General features: G+C 39.8%; 1 pseudogene; it reads left to right on the forward strand.

Annotated features, from left to right (window-relative positions):
• Positions 1–1,523: 1,523 nt before the first annotated feature.
• LOC110933953 lies at positions 1,524–2,684 on the forward strand (annotated as a pseudogene).
• The last annotated feature ends 18,108 nt before the right edge of the window (positions 2,685–20,792 follow it).

Consider the following 20,792-nt stretch of genomic DNA (forward strand, 5'->3'; position numbering starts at 1 on the left):
GAGCAATAACTCTCTCTCAACTCGAGGAGGACGTTGTTGAAAGGGGGTTAATCATGGAAAGTTGCGTTGAACCAGGGGATCTTATCACACTACACGAAGAAATCAAGAAGCACCCAAGATTCTTCGACGCACCATTTGAAGACATCTTAGTTTGGTTTATCACGAACTTTCTAGGGATTGTTTGTGAGAAGGCGATGCCGCCGGAGTTAATTGATGAACGTGATGTTAGCCTCATACTACTACACCGCATCGTGAAGCACAACGGTGGGTTTGATGAGATAATGGCGAAAGACAAGTGGGGCGAGATATCGGTGAAGTATGGCTATGAAGCGGACGACGCTTACGAGATGAAGGTCGCCTTCATTTATTATCTAGAGTTGGTCGAATGGTATTTTGATTACATCAAGAAGGAGCGTGCAAGAGAGAAAGTTGGCATGGCCGAAAGCTCAAGCAATTGCGGATGGATCGATGATTCAAGCGACGATGACATGGTGGTCAAAATCGAGGTCACCAAAGGTTGCAAGGAGTGATCGTAATCGAAGAGCTCGGATGTTCTTGCTTAAGGGGGAGAATGAAGATCGTTATGGTAATCAAGATCATCCGAGTTACAAGTATGGGCCTCGGGCCAGTTTATGTTTATTTGTTTTATGTTTATTTAGTAATGGGTCAAACAATTGTTTATGTTATGTATATATTTGGGCCGTAGGCCACATGAACGGGTCGAACCAGTATGTAATGTCTAGTCCAGTAGTTAGCGGATAACACAAGGAGTTTGGGCCGGAAATTATGAAACGTCACGTCCCCTTATCAGCTAATAACCGCCGGGCGGTTATCTTGGAACAACACAACCGTTCACGAAACGGTGTGACTGGGAAACGACGTACCCCTTTGTTCCTATAAAACCGGCTGCCAAACTTCCTTGTAATCCGGTCAGTTAAGTTTACGTTTGTAATCAGAACGTGGTTTACATTCAGTTATCATATTCAAAGTTCTAGTTTGTTCAAGTTTCATTCGGTTAGTTGTTTGTTTGCAAATCAGTTTCGTTTCAATTCATAATCATGAACTCGTGTGAATGTTGTGGGTTGTTCGTAAGTGATTGTGTTTGTGGTCACAAGTCCATTCGTTCCGATTGGTCCTGGGTTTCCGATGACGATGATACCAACAGCCTATAGTTTTTCTTGGACTTGCCCCTGGTTGTACTGACCATAACGGTTGCTGCCAAGTTCGTATCCCAGAAAATAAAACAGCCTATGAGTTTTTAATCAAATATAACACAAATAGTAGTTCATTATGTGCTCACGTATCCATTTCCGAAAACAATTCAGCATTGATCTTTCATGGAAAACAACAGTTACATTTTCCCATGGCTTTAATTGGGTTGTCGGGCGTACCACATGCCACCAAGCTAGATAAACCAGAGACAGCTTGTGTGGCAGGAACAGTTATTGCATCGATTCAATAAACGGCCTAGGATATAACTGTCATTGCAGAAAAAGGTTCCAAAGGGAACCCCTATCTTCCCAATGGATGCCAAGGTAATTTCGAAGTTATACGTCATACCCTGTGATTAATATATTCTTATAAACTCATTAGTTCTATTTTCTTCAAATCAACAAATAGATATTAAGGAGTGTCCAAACTCCAAAGCAGTCAAATCATTATTGTGGAGAGGGTGAGACTTGTGTATATGCACAGGGGAGCCACAAGTGCATATCCCCGCATCACCACAAATCAAATGTTCCAGGTAAATGATCTGTACCTCGATCCTTCTGTGAGCTATTTCGACCTCTCGGCTGAAAGTTCTACTTGCAACCCTTGTGCTAACTAAATTTACTTGCAACTTTGCAAGTGCAGCAATTCCACTCCAAATCGTAATTGGACTTTCAGCTTTCGGGGCTATTGGTGGGGCTATTGGTTACTGGACATATACAAAGCTTGACCGAAGAAAAAAAGCTAGGATCAAGAAAAAATACTTTACAAAAAATGGGGGACATCTATTAAAGCAGTTACAAATATCTTCTAGTGAATCACGTGTCATGATAATAAAAGTTTATACTGCCGAAGAAATGGAGAAAGCAACCAAAAATTTTAGTAGAAGCAGGGTCCTTGGCAAGGGAGGACAGGGTACAGTGTACAAAGGGGTTTTACATGATGGGACAGTTGTAGCCATAAAGAAGTCTAACGCGGTAGTTGTAGATCAGGTTGTGTGATTTGTTAATGAAGTATTCATTCTTGCACAAATAAACCATAGGAATATAGTGAAATTGTTAGGTTGCTGCTTGGAATATGAAGTCCCCTTATTGGTATATGAGTATTTGGCCAATGACACCCTTGCACAACATCTTCATGATGGGACAGGGCTTTTGAACTTTTCATGGGAAGATCGTATACGAATCGCAAGGGAAGTTGCGGGTGCACTAGCCTGTCTACACAATTATGCCTCACCAGCTACATTTCATAGGGATATTAAGCCGAGCAACATCTTACTAGATCAAAACTACAAAGCAGTAGTATCTGATTTTGGACATTCAAAGTCGGTACCTCTTAGCAAAATTCATATAACTACACAAGTTGACGGTACATTTGGATACTTAGATCCCGAGTATTTCCATACCGGAAAACTTACTTCGAAAAGTAATGTTTATTCCTTTGGTGTGGTCCTTACTGAACTCTTAATGAGATAAAAGTCTATTTCCTCAAGTGATGCGGGTGAAGGCTTGGTGCCAAGATTTAAATATTTGGTGAAACATAATCTGCTTGTTGAAATTTTGGACAAGCAAGTTGTGCAAGAGGCTATGATGGACGATGTAGTTCTTGGCGCTAAGCTTGCCAAGAGATGCATGAAAATGAAAAGCAATAGAAGACCAAGCATGGAGGAGGTGGTCGCCGATTTGGACATAGTAAGTGTTGTACAACATGAACTCACAACTAATAAGTTCTAGTACGCATGTAACTCAATACTTCCAAGTTCCCGAAGAGAAACCGAAGAATTTATTAGACCTTTATCAGAATTCAATTGTCGATGACTATAACCTATGAAAGCGAAGGATGCGCTCATTCATATACATTATTCATACATTGTATGCGGTTTCATCTACCTTTCAAAAAAAAGTTCAGTTTGTGGGTATAACAATCATCATAATTCATAAAGGCTGTTAAATTTGTGGGTTAAAAAAGTTCAACCTTTTTCGTTAATGTGCTTTTGAACTGAACAATTTGTTTTATCGTGAGACATTAGACAACTCATTAAATTTACCTTTCAAACAATCTAAATGGTTGACCGTATATTCAAAAGGTAGTTCAAAATGATCATTTACACAGTCATTTCACTCCACTCTGATCATGGATCAATATTTAACATTGGCCGATTTACTACTTTTTTCCTTTATTAGAAAAACTGAAAAAGTAAGAGCCCGTCCCGTTCAGGATGTCCAAATTCTTCAATTCCTTTTTCCTGTCTAAACCCTTTTTTGCAAAAAAAAAAAAAAAAAAAAAAAAAAAAAAAAAAAAAAAAAAAAATCCAGTAGTCGAATACCCCGTTATAGTGTACCGGGTTATGATCCCACTCTATCTGTACGCAGTGGCGGAACCAGAACTTTTAACTGGAGTCAAAATGTTTGTGTATATGTATATATATACTACGTCTACTAATGTGTAATATATAATATATAATTACTTATATAATTACTTTAATAGTGTAACAAGCTGAAAAAAAAAATAAAAAATGTTAAATTTTAAAAATCTTGAGATCTCAATTAATTAAATAAACTAACAAAGCGAAAATTAATAAAAAGTGATAATTCTACTAGAATGAAATGAAAGACATGAGTCATATTAAAATTTTGTTGTTATTATTATATTATCACTAAGTATTTAGTAGCATTTCCCTTTATATTCTAAAAACTAAATCAAAGCATTTAAAAACCGCATATTTAGTAGCATCTTAGAGGTGAGATAAGGTTTTAGAACCAATAGGTTTTGGGTTTGATTTCCACAAGAGGGGTTCTTTTCATATTTATTTGCTTTCCTCCTAAATTGGTGTATAGGCATACTATGCCTAATGGAGATAGATATGATCGGATGATTTCGCTCGTGTCACGATGATACTTTGATCCAAATTTGCCGTTCAAAAAAAAAAAAAAAAAAAACATTTGAAAACCTAGGGTCTACGTTTAAAAGAAAAAAGAAAACTAAGGGTGTATTGGGAATTAGAAATGACCATTTACCACTCATTTGTCGGACTTCATTTTCTTAGAAAGATTAATGACAAAACTACCCTTATTTTTTCTTATTAATCATCTTCTTCACACAACATGCACACCACTTGCAGGTCCGTTGAGCATATCAGGAAAAACTTTTGGCTTATGAGTTATTGTAATCAAGTTTTTTGAGTTATATTTTCTTGGTTATAATAAAAGTTCTTGGAGAATTATTCCATTCGTTCTTGTTCTATTGTTTGATTATTCGATTGGGACTTGACTTTTTACGGCTTTCTTTACCAGCCTTCAGCTAACAATATTGGGGTCAAATACAAAACGCCACCAGACGAAGGAACAAAACTTACATGGTCGGCTGATGGCCAGAGGATTAACGAACCCTCCTGATCCCCTTGTAGTTCTGCCACTGCTCGTACGGCATGAATATGGCTAATATTTGTAGTGTGTGGAGTGGTAAGAGAGAGACCTGGTGTTCCAAGTGACCCAGGTTCGATTCGTGCCCCCCACCATTTAGTTTCGACGGCACCTGATGATGATGGGGGACTAAGTGAGTAGGCGACAATCACTAGTTCGATCCTTGAACTGAGCGAATTTTACCTCACCGTAGTGTCTTGATTTCGGACGAGTGTTTATAGGCATAGTTTTTCATTAACCGGTTACAATACCCAAAGTCGGTTCTTAGTAATACCCGAACTTGGGTATTCCTGATACCTAATTGCCTGTGTAATATTTCTAGTTGTTTTTAGTGGCTATAATGCCCTTGTTTTAATTAACCAATTTTGAACTGTCACTATTAAAACCAACAAGTTACTTCTAATAATTTGGGTTATTGGATTTTTATCACCCCCAACTAGCGACCTTTGGCCGTTGCCACCCCCAACTAACACTGGCCGTTGCCACCCCCAACTCCAACTTGACTTCCAGTTTGTGCTGGCACCACTCTGTTAACAGATCACTAACTCTGTTAGTTTTTGATCCTACGTGTCACCACCTTTCCTACGTGGACATGATTATGTCGCGATTACGTGTCAAGCCCCTTCATCTCCTTCCTTTATAACACAACAGATGATAAACAAACCCCAATTTCTTCATCAGGCAATGGTACTCTCATCGAATCAAGCCCAATTGAAGCATAAGTTCGAATCTTTAAAGTGATATACACAATCTAAGTTCTAATCGACATGAGTTCCTCTTCCAATTCTTCATGGAGTGTGAACCGAACCCCTAAAATATTCAAGGCTGATTTGGATGGAACTTGTATTGTCATCATGAAATTGTTGTTGTTCTTCGCATGGCTAGACGAAAAAGTGTTCGACATGGTTGTTTAATTATCTATGGAACTTAATTTTTTGTTGAAACTGAAGTGATAATATTGGTTTGTAGTTATCCGATTGCAAGTTCTTTATGTGGAAACAAGATTTCGACAAATTATTCGAAGCTCATTCAATTGCAATTCAAGTCCTGTAAGCTACGAAGAGTTGAAAAATGAGAATTTGCAATTGCAGAACAAGTTGTTATTAGAAGAGAACAAGATGCTGAAAAGACAAATGTGTGCCAAAGAGTCCATGTGGAAGCAACCATTTGTGTTTACTTTGTTTTTTCTCATTGCCGTATGGATGTACATGTTGAAGTAGTCATTGATTTTGGTTGTACGATATCGAACTTATGGATGAAAAACCAGAATTCCCTTCTTGCATATGCAGTCCCTTATTGTATTTGGTTGCAAGTTCTATGCAAAACAGTCCACTGCAGTGAGCCTACTACATTGACCATTGACCATAACATATGTAGTCCCTTGTATTTGGTGCTAAAGCCTACTACACTGACCATAACATACGTAGTCCCTTGTATGTGGTGTGTATTGACCCATAATAAATGTGCAGTCCTTATTGTATTTGGTGCCAAAGTGCAGTGGTTTGACCCAAACCAAAGTATAATTTTGTGTATCAACCAAACCAAAGTGCAGTGGTGTGTATTGACCCAAACCAAAGTGCAATTCTGTGTATTAACACAAGTCAAACTTTGACCAACTAACTGCAGCCTTCTATGTTGCCCTTCCCTCTTGGCCTTCCTCTTTTAGTTGACTTTTTACTTCCAATTTGGGCCTCAGTTTGAGTTTACTATTAGGTTGACTGCTGAGTTGACTTTTTCTTCTTTTGGTTCCCCTTTTGTCTTTTTAATCTAGGTTCAGCTGCATCCAATAACAATACACTAGCTAGCATAATTTGACAAATAAAACAACTGAAATAAAACACTAAACCTCATAAATATCCACCTGCATTCATGTTTCCTTTTTCAGTGCATTTTCTCTTGTTATGACCTCTTGCTCCACAAATGCCAGAAGTCATTATAACCCCATGCTTAGTTAGTTTTCCTGGCTTTTTGGATCCTCAAGAGGGTCTCTCTTTCTTTTCTTCTTAGGCCTACCAGGAGACACTTTTATTGGAGGTAGATCCATTAGATAATGAATATTGGGCCAATACTTTTCACTAGGCAATGGAGGGATTGTGAAGTCATAAATCTTCATGTATTTTCTTTGTGGTTGGTGTGTGCAAAGCGTGATATGTTTTTATTGATATTTTGAGCCCATTTTACACATTAGTCAAGTTTTAAATTTATAAAACATGATATTCTACTAACACTAAACACACACTTGGGCAAGTGCACCCATCGTGAGCATAGTATAGCGTTGGTAAGATACCGAGGTCGTCCAAGGACACAACAACTTTTAGTACCGGTTTATCCTCAACGTCTAATCAGTCTAATTTTTTTTTTTGTGAGAAAGGTTTTTGGAACATAAAAATAAAAACTAAAAATGCAAATATAAATAAAATAAAAACAGATAGACAAGATAGAATCACTTGGATCCGACTCGTCTTTAATGTATCCTTTGATGATTTTTGCACTTTCGGACTTTTTAAGAGATTATCTTAGTTATATTAGTAGGCCCCTCTTTTGAAGGTGACGTTACCCTCAACCTAGTGGTTTGAGTCAGCAGGGATACAATCCCAAAGGGTCGGAATATTGAAAGATAATTAAGTTAGTTATTAATGCGAAAAGTGGTAGGCCCCTCTTTTGAAGGTGATGTTACCCTCGGCTAAGTGGTTTGAGTTAGCAAGGATACAATCCCAAGAAGTCGGTTTAAAGTATTAATAGTAGTTTACATATGAGGGGTTCAAGTTATTCGCACCCCCGCCATCCAATACCAGTGGGTATGTAAGGAGGTCCTAGTAAGCTTGAACCAGGTCCTTGCAGGATCTATACACTGAACAAGGCAAGCACCTTACCAAACCATTCCCCTAACCCCCGACCAGGTAGTCAACATGCCTTTATATAGACCGTAAAGACATGAATGATGCAATCTTTTACTTTATATAGACAGTAAAGTAACTTCAAGACACCACGGAAAAATGATAAGAAAAATTTATCTTCAACATAAGAAACTAGTTATTAAAGTCATTAATACAAACCCAAATAAAAAGTGCCGAAAGATTAAAAATTAAAAGTAATACATAAAAGACTTGTCTTCACCAAGTGATGTAAGAGGCTTAACCAAACATGGCCTTTGATTGGCAAGAACCCTTACAATCAATCTTGGATCCCGAGACTACTACACACTCTAAAGATGGATGATGGATGATGGTGGTGGGTGTTGGTGTTGTAGTGGTGGTGGAGTGGTGGCAAAGTGAGAGAGTAGTGGTTTGCCAAGGGATGCCTTTGAAGTAAACCAAGCACCCCTATTTATAGCATACACAGAACTCTGGCCACGGCCCTGTGTCCGCTGGGCATGTCCCGTGGCCAGCCCATTCTCTTCCTTTATTAATTGCAAGTGTCAGCAAAGGGCCCCACATGGCCCCATGTCTCCTAGGCACGGCCCCGTCGTCAATTTCGTATCTGTACTATCAAGATTTAGCAAGATTCTGCGTAGCTTTGCGTTGACCACGCCCCGTGGTGGGCATGGAAGCTTCTACAGATTTGTCTTTTGTGCAGGGCCTGACCACGCCCCATGCCTAGCTGGGCACGGCCCCGTGGTTAGGCTTCTGTTGCCTTGTTTTTGCTTTGGGGATACTGTCGAGGGGTCGGGCATGTCACGTTTATTCCTTTTCTTTGTATTTATGTTGGTTTTGGCTGCTTATTTGCTCCTTTTGTCTATTTAAGCTCATTTGGTCCTGTAAATTCAAAAGGGAGAAAGAAACACGCTTTTTCCAACATTAGTACTAAAAAAGGGTTAGTTTTATGCCTCATTTGATGTAATTTATATGTTGCATTTTGCACACATCAGTGCTAAAACTGCTCCACAAAGTCTTCTGCATTCTTATGTAAAACCCAACCACAACACACACATGCTTACATGGATATCCCCATAATTCCTATTTTCTACATGTGCAGGTTTTATTATCCAAGTTAACAGATACATCATCAAAATCTCTTACTTGAAAAACCTAATAAGATGAGGGGGTACACTTCCAACAGCAGTTAATAACACCCCCCCCCCCCCCCCCGCCCGATGAAAGTCTTAAGAAAACAACAATCTATGCACAAGACCTTCCTGCATCCTGCTAAAACCCTCTTTTGACACCATCAAAAATACAAATAATCTGAAGAATGCTTCACATGTGGCTTTTAACACCACCATACCAAAGCATGACATCTATTGTTTCCACCATCTCAAAACAATGCCTAAATTCAAAATGCAAAAGATTAGGGCTTGATTCTTGTATCTTTGTCTTTGATAGTCCTATGTGTTTCATCGATTAGGTTTAGATCAGTGTTAAAAGACAATCCAGGATTTTTATATGGACTAAATTGCCATGTAATCATGTCCATGTAGGAAAGGTGTTGGTGCACTTGTGTCTGTACTTTGTCTGTATTCGGTCTGTATATAAACGATGTTCTAAGTCTGTAAGTTGACCAAGTCAACCATCCTCCGGTTTGACTTGGTCAAACAGTTAGAAAGTAGTTGTATGTCTCGAAGGATAGCTCCTCGAAGGATACTGTTGATCCTTCGAGGTTCTCGAAAGATATGCTTCGATTGTTAGACCTCGAAGGATCATCCTTCGAGGTGATTGCTGATCATTCGAACATATTGTCATCGATAGATGATCCTTCGGACCATCTATCGGATCCTTCGGACATGACCTGCTGTGTATGGGTATATATACCCATGCAGTGTGTTGTGTTAGTTAGTTCTGAGAGTTCTGAGAGTTCACATAGGTGCACACACCGAAAGAGAGAGAGATTTCTTGAGAGCTTTCTGTCCGGAACTCACACACACACTTTGAGAGTTTACAAGTTAGGTTTGTAAACATTGTGCTTGTAACCGAAACCTTCATTTGCATTAATACAAGTTGTGTTAATCGGTGAACCCGTGTGTGTTTGTGTTTATACTTGCTTAAACCCGGTTTGCTCGCTAGCTTGGATTCCGCACTCGCTAGTGGGTTAGTATAACAAGGTTTGAGGTTCGTCATCATCCGACAAAAAGGGACCTACAAGTGGTATCAGAGCTTGGCTCTTTACCTTGTTTAAAACCGGGTTTTTCAAGTTCTTGGTGTGTGTTTGAACACTTGGTTTAACACCCGTTTTTGTTGGTTTTTCTACACTTTTAAACTGGAAAACGTGTTTTAAACTTACCGGGAGTGTTCAAGTTTGGGTTGGGTAACTTAAAAACTTGTTTTTAAGTGTGTTGGTAATTTCCGGCCATATTCCGGTCAATATTCCGGTGACTGGTTTGGAGATAAGGTTACCTTTTTGGGCAACCTTTCAAAGTTGGTGGGAAAGGTACAGTCTGCACATCCTTTCTGCCGAAAGTTGACTTACCAACCCATCACCTTTTCACCAACCTATCACATCAACGTCAGTTGTGTCAGAACCTCTCGAAAGATATCCTTCGACTTCGAAAGATCATCTTTCGATCAAGGAAGGCTCGAAAGATTATCATCCTTCGACCCATCCTTCGAAGTCTGAAACATATCCTTCGATAAAGGAATCTTTTCGAAAGACAGTGTCCGAAAGATAGGGATTTAACTCGAAAGATAAGGATCTTTCAAAGGAGAATCCTTCGAGTTCTTGAATCTTTCGACATCATTGTTCGAGATTCAACAGTAATCTTTCGAGTACTGTTGATCCTTCGAACAAGTGTTGATCTTTCGATTGTGGTCAGGTTATTGTTAACAAGTTTCTGTGATTTGAGATCGTTCGGAACAGGATCCTTCGGCTGTGATATCTTTCGGAGTATTCAGTTAGCATTTATTTTGCTCATTAATCATGAATCCGAGTTGGTGGAATCCTGCTCCAGATAGTGGTAAATATACAAGTTCAGGAGTTACTCCTTCATGGTGGGGTACACCGGCTCCTGATAGTGGAAAATACACGTGTACAAGTCTATCACCATCATGGGCCGAATCTCCAGTATCTACATCTTCACAAGCAAATGCTTTACCATCAAATCAATGGGCATTAGTAACGGGTCAAACTCCGAGTGTACAAAGTATCTTATTAAGCGAAAGCGAAACAGGAAGTTTGAATCGACCCCCAAAACTGATGAGTTTGAATGAATATCCAGGATGGGCTGAGAGGTTTAAAACATATGTTCTTGGTCAAAATACGGAACTGTGGATACGTTTCACCACAGATTTCGATCAAGCCATAGAGGTTGCTGCTTCAGAGACTGCGTCATTTGCTGATCTTCCCGAAGATAAAAAGAAAACGTATGATCTGGAAAAGAAAGCATACGCCATTCTCACCCAGGCTTTGAGCAAGGATATTTATCACCAGTTTGTCAGCTTCAAGACAACTAAGAAGTTGTGGGACGGGTTGAAAACAAGAGGAGTAGGGAATGAAGCAACACGTCAGCTGCGTCATGATCTACTCAAGAAAGAATTTGACAGCTTCGCTTGCATGGATAAGGAGTCTCTGGGAGACATGACAAGTCGTTTCTATCACCTGCTTACTGAGTTGAACAATTTTGGAGTTACAACAACTCAAGCAGAGGTGGTAAAGAAGTTTGCTGATGCCTTACCTCCTCAATGGAGTAGTTTCTTGGAAATCCTTAAGTATAACGGAGCGTTGAGAACTACAAGTTTTAACGACTTCGTGCAGCTTTTGGAAAACAAGGATCAGGAGGAAACATTGAAGGCGAAGAGAGTTCCATTGCCACAGAATCCATAAATGTATTATGGAACTTCCAGCTCTTCGTCTGCAAGAACTGGTTCACATGCTCCAATTCAAACGGCGTTTGTCACAAGCACAGATTGTTTTGGCAATCCAATACAAGTTCCTGTTAAGCCGCCTCCCACCACAGATATATTTGGAAATCCAATCCAACCACCTCCACCTCCTCCTGCTCAACAACAACGTGCATGTTATGGAGGAACATCATCTGCTGGTCAACAATCAAAGCCAAATACAGTAGAGCTCGACACTTCAAGCTTTTCCAAAGTCAGTGTAGAAGTAGCCAAGGAACACATGGAGCTACTTAACACTATAGTGAGCGCGTACTGTGGGTTGATTGAAGGTCAGATTGGCAACATTAATCTGACACAGGAAGACTATCGGCAGATAGATAAAGAAGAGATGGACTTGATGGATATCAAGTGGGCCTTTGCAAGTGCAGTGAGAAGAGCAAAGGATTGGATGGAAAGTACTGGAAGAACCAGCTTGGAAAGTAAGAGAGACACCAAGTATGGGTTCGATAAACAAGCAGTAAGGTGCTTCAACTGTGGTGAATGGGGTCACTTCAAGAGGGAATGTGCAAAGCCAGCACAGCATGGAAACCAGAACCCCTTCAGAAACCAGGGCAACCAGCAGAACCAGAACAGGAATAATGAACGTACATTAGTGCCTGTCAACAATCAAGCCAACCGGGCACTTGTAGTTCAGATGGATGAAGGTTGCGACTGGTCAATCCAGTTTGGTGGTGATGCTCCTAATGGTACAGCTTGCTTTGCTCAAGTTGTGAAGGATGTAGTTAACACCAGTGGTGGAGAATCTTCCGCCAGTGGTGGTGAATCTTCTGAAGATGAAGACTCTTCTGGGTACAGCAGGAGTGTTGATGAAGATTCATCTGGGTCAGGCGATGAGAATGTGGGTGAGACATCTGGTGTCTCGGCTGATGCTGATATTGATGAACGTTTGGATGAAGCTGCAGCACTAAGTGTTGGAAGATCTATTCTGGTGGACCAAGCTGCTTGTACTTCGTCTTCTCTCCATTCAGCCTTTATGGCTAATGTCGACAGTTCTTCAAGTCAGGTATGTGTCGATGAACCCATTGCTGTAAACTGTGATAACTGTGATAGCTTGCAGGCTAAATGTGTTAAGTTAGAGGCAAACATGTCTGAGTTGCAAGCCAAACATGATGCTCTACAAGCTAGTTTGTTTGACTTGCAAGACAAACATGGTTCCTTGAATGATGAGTGGTGTGCATTGCAAAGCAAACACGAGGCTTTGCAAGAAAAATATGATGTGACATTCATCCACAATCAGAAGTTGACTGTGGATCTTTCAAAATGCACAGAAGCCAATATGTTTTATGAAAACCATGAAAAAGAATTTAAGTCAATGATTGAGACGTTAAAGAAAGATAAAACTGAATTGACTAAAATGGTTTCCAGAAAACAAACGGAAATTAATTTGTATATCTCACGTCTTGAGACAATGCAAAAAGAAATGGTCTGTGTAAAAACGGAAAGTGAGGCAATCCAACTCAAGCTAGATAGCTATTTGAGTTCTAGCTATGTGTTGGATCACATCATTGATGTTCAGAAAGAAAAACGGGATGTCACATGCATAGGATATAAGAAATGTCCACCACCTGTGAGACACAATTATGATGCGATGCCTGACGAGGAGGATAGAGTGTTCTTTGAACCATCTGTTCCTCTAGATGTAAAGGAGTTTGCAGCAGGACTCGGATACAAGAAAGATGTATCACCAGACTCAGATACTTCAGCGGATGCATGTGTGTCTTCTGCTGAACTGAATCAGGATCCTCCAGTCATCATTGAGGATGCTGATTCTTCTGATGATGAATCTGATGATACCATCCCAGCAAAGTCTGATGCGGAGGTCAAAGATGGGGACATACCTCTCGAGAATTACATTCTATGTGATCCTCCTGCAAAACCCGCTAAGACTGTTGCAATCGAGTCCTCGTCTGCAAAAGAGTCAGAGGGTGTGAACTTGCTGTACACTCTCGTTGGTGATGATAAAATCTACTCTGACAAAGATTTTCCTATTAAAAATGTTAATCAATCTTTAATAAGTAAAGTCTTTGAAGATTCGACAAGTAAGTTTTTGGGAAAGACAGGACCACGTGTTACAGTTACACAGTGTCCTCCTATTCCAAAGGCCGAAATTCGGAAACAATTTGGAAATAAGAAATTACCAACAGAAAAGAGGCAGCCAAATCACACCAAACCGAAAGGAAAGGCATCGACTCAGGGTCAAAAGAAACAGACCCAAAAGAAAAACAAGAATGTGAACTTTGTGAAATCTAAGGGAACGGACAAAATCGAAACTTTTGAGAACAAATCTAACTTAGATTTTGTTAAACAAGCAACTGTGTTGAAAAGAAATGATCCAAACTGTTCAAAACCTAGTACCTCGGGATCACAAAGTTCATCATCGTCGGCTAGACGATCACATGATGCTTCGGGGATTGTTGAACGAAGATATTGTTTTGAGTGTGGAACCATTGGGCATATAATTCGAAATTGCCCTTATCTTCATAAGCAAAAAGGAAAGGTTGATGATCCCCGTGGCAAGACTGACCGTAAGCCATCTGTTTCCACAAAACAAGATCCCCGACTTGCAAAAGAAAGGGAGAAGAAGCAGAAACGCCAACAGGTCAAAAGGATTGAAAAAGCAATTAAAACCGATGTGGTTCAAAAACAATCTGTTTCTGTAAAATCAACAAATTCAAAAACTTCAAACTGTAATGAAGTTAAAATTTTAAAGAATGACACTGATAAAACAAAACAGACATGGAAACCTAAATCGGTTACTGAATCAGGGGGACCATCACAATTTACAAACCATCAAAGACAAGAAGTTATTGTCATTGATGAAAATGGAAGACCCAAGACCACAATGGCTTGGGTCCCTCTCTCCAACTAATCTCTGAATGAGTGTGCAGGAAGTTCCAGGAGGAACTATTGATAGTCTTAGGATTGTTGATAGTGGAATGTCCTTGCACAAGATAGGCGACAGAAGAAATTGTTGCCTTTGATGGAGAGAGAGGAAAGAAAAGGAAAATGTGGCTGAATGAAGTTGCAAAATTCGACCAAATGAAGAACGTGCCGAAAACTTGGTCATTCTGGTTTTGATCGGGTCCACAGGAACGAATGAAGTGAAATGTGTGTCGATGCCTTGGCGTGGATTGAACATCCGCACACCATTTCTGAAAGAGAAAGTCAAAGACCTTCGCTGGTGAAATGTGAAAGACCAGCCGGACCCGGAGGTTTATGAGCTTGTTGTTGTCAAGAGATTTTTCAGTAGTTGCAAATTCGACTTTGAAGTCCACACCGGGTGGATATCCAGTTGGGAGAGTGCTTAGATTCCTTGCAATGCACGGAACAGTTGCAGGATACGCCTTTAAATTCTTAATCTCTCCTATACTTGTCGATATTTTAGCTGCTTTGTGAATTGTTATTATCTCGTACAGCACTCTTTGACCTGACACATTGATCTCGAATATCACCTCACACGTGATTGTTTCAATAAGAAATTCATCAATGTTGTCATGGTCCGCACCGCTTACCGACATGCCAACTCACTTTTCCAAAATTTGTTAAATCTTTTCTGATAAAACTTAATTTTGGTAAACGGCATTAAGGTCAAGCACAAGAGTAAACCAACATCGGAAAATCATTTTTGTAAATACCTTTGTTTTTTTTTTAAATTTGTCTTAGTTTATTGATTTTAGGGGGAGTAAATCCAAAAATCTGAAAATCCAAAAACATCGAAAAATTCAAAAACACAAAAACAATAGAAAAACAAAAATGAGTTTCCTGGCGAGCAAAAGAGAAAATGATAGTACATCAGTGGTCTATCCATACCTCTTTAAACATTAAATGAAAAACGATAAGCAGCTCTATATAAGATGTATCGGTAGGCTCACAATCATTTTAAAGTGTGCAGGGTGATATAAATCTTAATCGACTGAAGACCAGGTGGGAACCACTCATTGGCATATGGTCTTAGTACCGAAATTTCGTTTGATAGATTGCCGAGGTTCTGAGATATTCGGTCTTTATGCTGCTTATCATCTGGGTATCATGGTTGTATCTTTTACCGAAAAATAACGGGGACGCAAATCTAGATCTTCCATGATACTATACATACGTGTACATAATACATACTGCATTCGACCTCAATAAGTGATAAACAATCACATGTCCAAATCAAATAAGTGATAAAAATATCACATTTATCCGGGTGTCAAGTTCGTCTCTCTGCTGTACGGAAGTACTGACCTGTTCACGGACTTGCACCTGTGCCCTCATGCATACGAAAATCAAGTTCCTCATCAATAAGTGATTATATCACATAGGACTTGTTTTCAAATCAAAATAAGTGAGTATCTCACAATTTATACGGTCAAACAGATGATAATCGGTATACTCACCGGTAAGATGAACTCTCGTGCATACCTTGATACGGGAATGTGTCGTGATGTGGATGAACACCGGTCGGTAAGTATAAATCATACCTTAACGTATCCCCTCGCCATGATTACATCTGATAAGTTGAGTTTAAGTGGACAACAATACCGATAATTGTTATAGGATGCTTATCTTAATGTTAACTAACTGAACAACAAGAGTGTTTTGGCATGACCGTACACTGATATGATTCTCTTACCCTCGAAACTCGCAAAAAGAATGTCTGTAAATATTTATGTACTGCTTAACTTTTATTATTTCTTTTAAACAGTTTCGTCGTTTGGTGCATATCAGCACGACATTAGCGGTGATGTCGTTTGATAACACTCAAAGGATTTTAAATTGTTGTCTTTTAATTTCAAAAATACCTAAAATCCGTGTTTTAATATAAACTTTATAAAAGCCAAAAAGATTTTATTTCTGCTTTATTTTCGATCGTACGATGTTGGAGCTCAAGTCTTCGTTACCTGAAACCTGACTGAAAACCGAACTGACTAAATCTTCATAAACGGTCGAAGTTTGCATGTTTTGAAAGTTAAAGACTAAAATTGATAAATTTGTTAAACTTTCAAACTGTCGGACGGTGTTTGATTGTGACATGGTCATACGTGTGACATTTGTTTATGCTAACTATATTCCAAGCAGTTGTTCTCATTACGCGTTTAGATTTCTTGCATGTGCAGATTCTAAAGGCTAGGAGAACATGGTCGATGACAAGCTCTGGAATGAAGACACGACGAGAAGGCGCTCAAAAGATGAAGATGATCGAGTTGCCGCTGGCCATCATCAACACCACAAGGATCTCACTTCATAAAGATAAAGTCTTTTCACGAGCATAACTCAAGGGGGAGCTTATGTTAAGGGGGAGTTTGTCAACACACTTCCTACATGATACGGGTAGTTTGTTGATACACTCTCTGCTTTCAAGACGTGAAGACTTTGAAGATCCTCCGACATTGAAGACTTGAAAGGACATCAGAGTTTTGGTAACTCGAAGACCAAAGACCGTCGAAGTTCGAGACGAGTCTACAACTATAGAAGATAAAGACAAAGCTACAGCCAAGGGGGAGTTTGTTGGTGCACTTGTGTCTGTACTTTGTCTGTATTCGGTCTGTATATAAACGATGTTCTAAGTCTGTAAGTTGACCAAGTCAACCATCCTCCGGTTTGACTTGGTCAAACAGTTAGAAAGTAGTTGTCTGTCTCGAAGGATAGCTCCTCGAAGGATACTGTTGATCCTTCGAGGTTCTCGAAAGATATGCTTCGATTGTTAGACCTCGAAGGATCATCCTTCGAGGTGATTGCTGATCATTCGAACATATTGTCATCGATAGATGATCCTTCGGACCATCTATCGGATCCTTCGGACATGACCTGCTGTGTATGGGTATATATACCCATGCAGTGTGTTGTGTTAGTTAGTTCTGAGAGTTCTGAGAGTTCACATAGGTGCACACACCGAAAGAGAGAGAGATTTCTTGAGAGCTTTCTGTCCGGAACTCACACACACACTTTGAGAGTTTACAAGTTAGGTTTGTAAACATTGTGCTTGTAACCGAAACCTTCATTTGCATTAATACAAGTTGTGTTAATCAGTGAACCCGTGTGTGTTTGTGTTTATACTTGCTTAAACCCGGTTTGCTCGCTAGCTTGGATTCCGCACTCGCTAGTGGGTTAGTATAACAAGGTTTGAGGTTCGTCATCATCCGACAAAAAGGGACCTACAAAAGGTGGTGACACGTAGGATCAAAAACTAACAGAGTTAGTGATCTGTTAACAGAGTGGTGCTAGCACAAACCAAAAGTCAAGTTGGAGCTATCGGGCATCAAAGTGTTAGTTGGGGGTGGCAACGGTGAAAGGTCGATAGTTGAGGGTGATAAAATCCAATAACCCTAATAATTTCTTATTAAAAATTTAATTTTAGTATTATACTTTTGTTATTTTATTGTTTTTAGTTAAAACACAGTTTTAGTATTTTAGATAGAGTTGTCATAAATTTAATTTGTAAACATGATTCCTACTCCTGGTACTGTGAGTCTTGGATATATATTAAAAAAAGTAATCAAGTTTTTTTTATTGGTTGCTTATTATGGATATGATTTTTTTTTCTTTTTATTCTCCTTGTTTTTTGCCTTTGATTGTGGCCTTCTTATTAGCCGACTCCCCTATATAGGGAGGTTCTTTTTTGTTGCTCTGTATCACAAAAAATCAATTATGCAATAAACCTTTTGATATCTTGAATTTTTCATGGTATCAGAGCAGTGATCCGGCTGCTCCGATTTAAACCATGTCCGGAAACGAAGCTCCTTCGGTGAAAGATAACGGTGGCAACATCGTTGATTATAACTCGCCATATTATGTCCACCCTTCCGACTCTCCCAGGCAGATGCAGGTTAACGAAGCTCTGTCCGACAAGAACTATGCGGATTGGGTGCAAGAGATGGAGAATTTTTTGTTTGCCAAAAACAAAATCGGTTTCATCGATGGTTCTATCAAGAAACCATAAAAACGTCAAAGGATTATGCATCATGGATGAGTGCCGATGCTATGATTAAGGGGTGGCTCACCACCGCTATGGAAAAAGAAATAAGAGGAAGCGTCAAGTACGCTCAAACCGCTGCGGAGATATGGAAAGATCTTCTAGAAAGGCTCGGGAAGGAAAGTGCACCACGAGCGTATGAACTAAAGAACAAAATCGTCACAACGCACCAAGATGGAAGTTCCGTTTCGGCATACTACACAAAGCTTCGGTCTCTGTGGGATGAAATTCAATCTGTTTTTCCCATGCCACAGTGTACTTGCAATGGGTGCACCTGTGATGTCGTAAAACGTTTGGTTGAACATCAAGAAAAAGAAAGGTTGTATGAGTTCCTCATGGGGCTCGATAATCAATTTGTTGTCATCAAGACTCAAATCTTGGCCAACAAGCCAACACCGGGACTCGGCACGGCCTATCACCTTGTTGCGGAGGATGAACGACAAGAACTTATTTCCGAGGAGAAACGACCGGCCATTGAAGCGGCTGTCTTCAAAGCTTTTGTTCCACAAAAACGGGATGGTCAAGGCTCCATTAATCAGAAGGGAAAGGGGTATTCTAAGCAAGGAAACCAAGAAGAAGTACCTCATTGTACCCACTGTGATCGAGATGGTCATAGTAGGGAAGGTTGTTTTAAGCGTATTGGGTATCCAGATTGGTGGTTGGGCAAAGTGAGAGGAGATAAGCCAAAACCGAAGCCATCGTGTGTTGAAGGAGGTTCGTGTCCTATTCCCGGCTTCACCGTAGAGCAATACGAGATCCTTGTAAAGCATTTTAAAGACGGGGCTGAGACAGGTGATGAAGAAAACAAATGCGTTGCAAACATGACAGGTAGATTTAATGATGAGGCCGATTGGGATGTGGATTCGGGAACGGCCAAACATACAACTTATTTAAGCGAGATCCTTGTAAATAAAAGAAAGGATGAGCATGAGATGCATGTGATCATCCCAAACGGTGACACCATCCCGGTTGAAGGGAAAGGTGATTATACCTTACCGGGGGGCGCCAAAATTGAAGGGATATTGCATGTGCCAAATTTCACTTGCAATCTTCTATCTGTTAGTCGTTTAACTAAGAACCTTCAATGCTCAGTAACTTTCTTTCCTGATTTTTGTGTTATGCAGGGTCTCCGTTTGAGGAACTTGATTGGTGTGGGTAAGTGCAAGGGCGGTCTATACCAAATGGGGATGTTTGGGGAAGAAAGGAAAGCTATGGCGGTTACGGTTGAGAGATGGCATAAAAGGTTGGGTCACACGTCTCAATAGAAGCTTGCAAAAGTTGAATTTTTGAAAGGTGTTTCTTTTAATTTTAGGAATAATGTTTGTGATTCATGTTCTAAGGCTAAACACACAAGGTCTCTTTTTCCTTTAAGTGAAATAAAGACAAGAGAATGTTTTGAACTTTTACATTGTGATGTGTGGGGCAAATACCGTATTCCTTCGTTTACGGGGGCAAATATTTTTTTAACTATCTTTGATGATTATAGTAGACATGTTTGGGTTTTTCTTATCAAATATAAAAGTGATGCTAGCACATGCTTGATGAGTTTTTGCAAAATGATTGAAACCCAGTTTAGCAAACAAGTTAAAAGAATAAGATGCGATAGTGGTGGAGAGTTCACATCAAACCTCATGTCGAACTTTTACACCAACCAAGGCATCTTATTAGAGACCACTTGTCCCCACACCCCCCAACAAAATGGAGTCGTTGAACGCAAACATAGACATCTTCTTGACACGGCCTGGGCATTACGGTTTGGGGCAAAATTACCAAAGAAGTTTTGGGGGGGGGGGGAATGTGTCCTTATGGCCGCATACATTATTAATCGGTTGCCCTCAAAGACCATAAATGATAAAACTCCATATGAAATACTATACAACCAAAAACCCGAGTACGATCACATGAGGGTTTTTGGTTGTCTTAGTTATTTTTGGAGTATCGATACCAAAGGAGACAAGTTCGAAGAAAGGGGGAAACCGGGCATTTTCTTAGGATATCCTAAGGGGGTTAAAGATTATATAATTTATGACATTGGGGATAAGAAGATGGTGGTGTCTCGCGATGTAAAATTTCATGAAGATGTTTTTGTTTCCCTTATAAAAAACAAAATGGGTGTGAAGATGACCTTTTTGTTCCTATAACTCACGATGTGGAGGTCCATAACTATGACACTGTTATCATCAATAATAATAGTCTTGGGCCAAAACTTGGGCCAGAGTGTGATCAAGAAGATGTTGAAGGTGCACATGTAACTGTTGAGGCAACCGACATCGGCATTTCTCGAAGCCTTTAACCAACAAATTGGGCTTGATGTTGGCCCGTCAGGAACAGGTGCCGAGAGACCAAAAAGAGATAGAACCCTTCCTAAATATCTAA

This window comes from Helianthus annuus, chromosome 4 (genome assembly GCF_002127325.2).
Source record: "Helianthus annuus cultivar XRQ/B chromosome 4, HanXRQr2.0-SUNRISE, whole genome shotgun sequence".
Taxonomy (NCBI): Eukaryota; Viridiplantae; Streptophyta; class Magnoliopsida; order Asterales; family Asteraceae; genus Helianthus; species Helianthus annuus.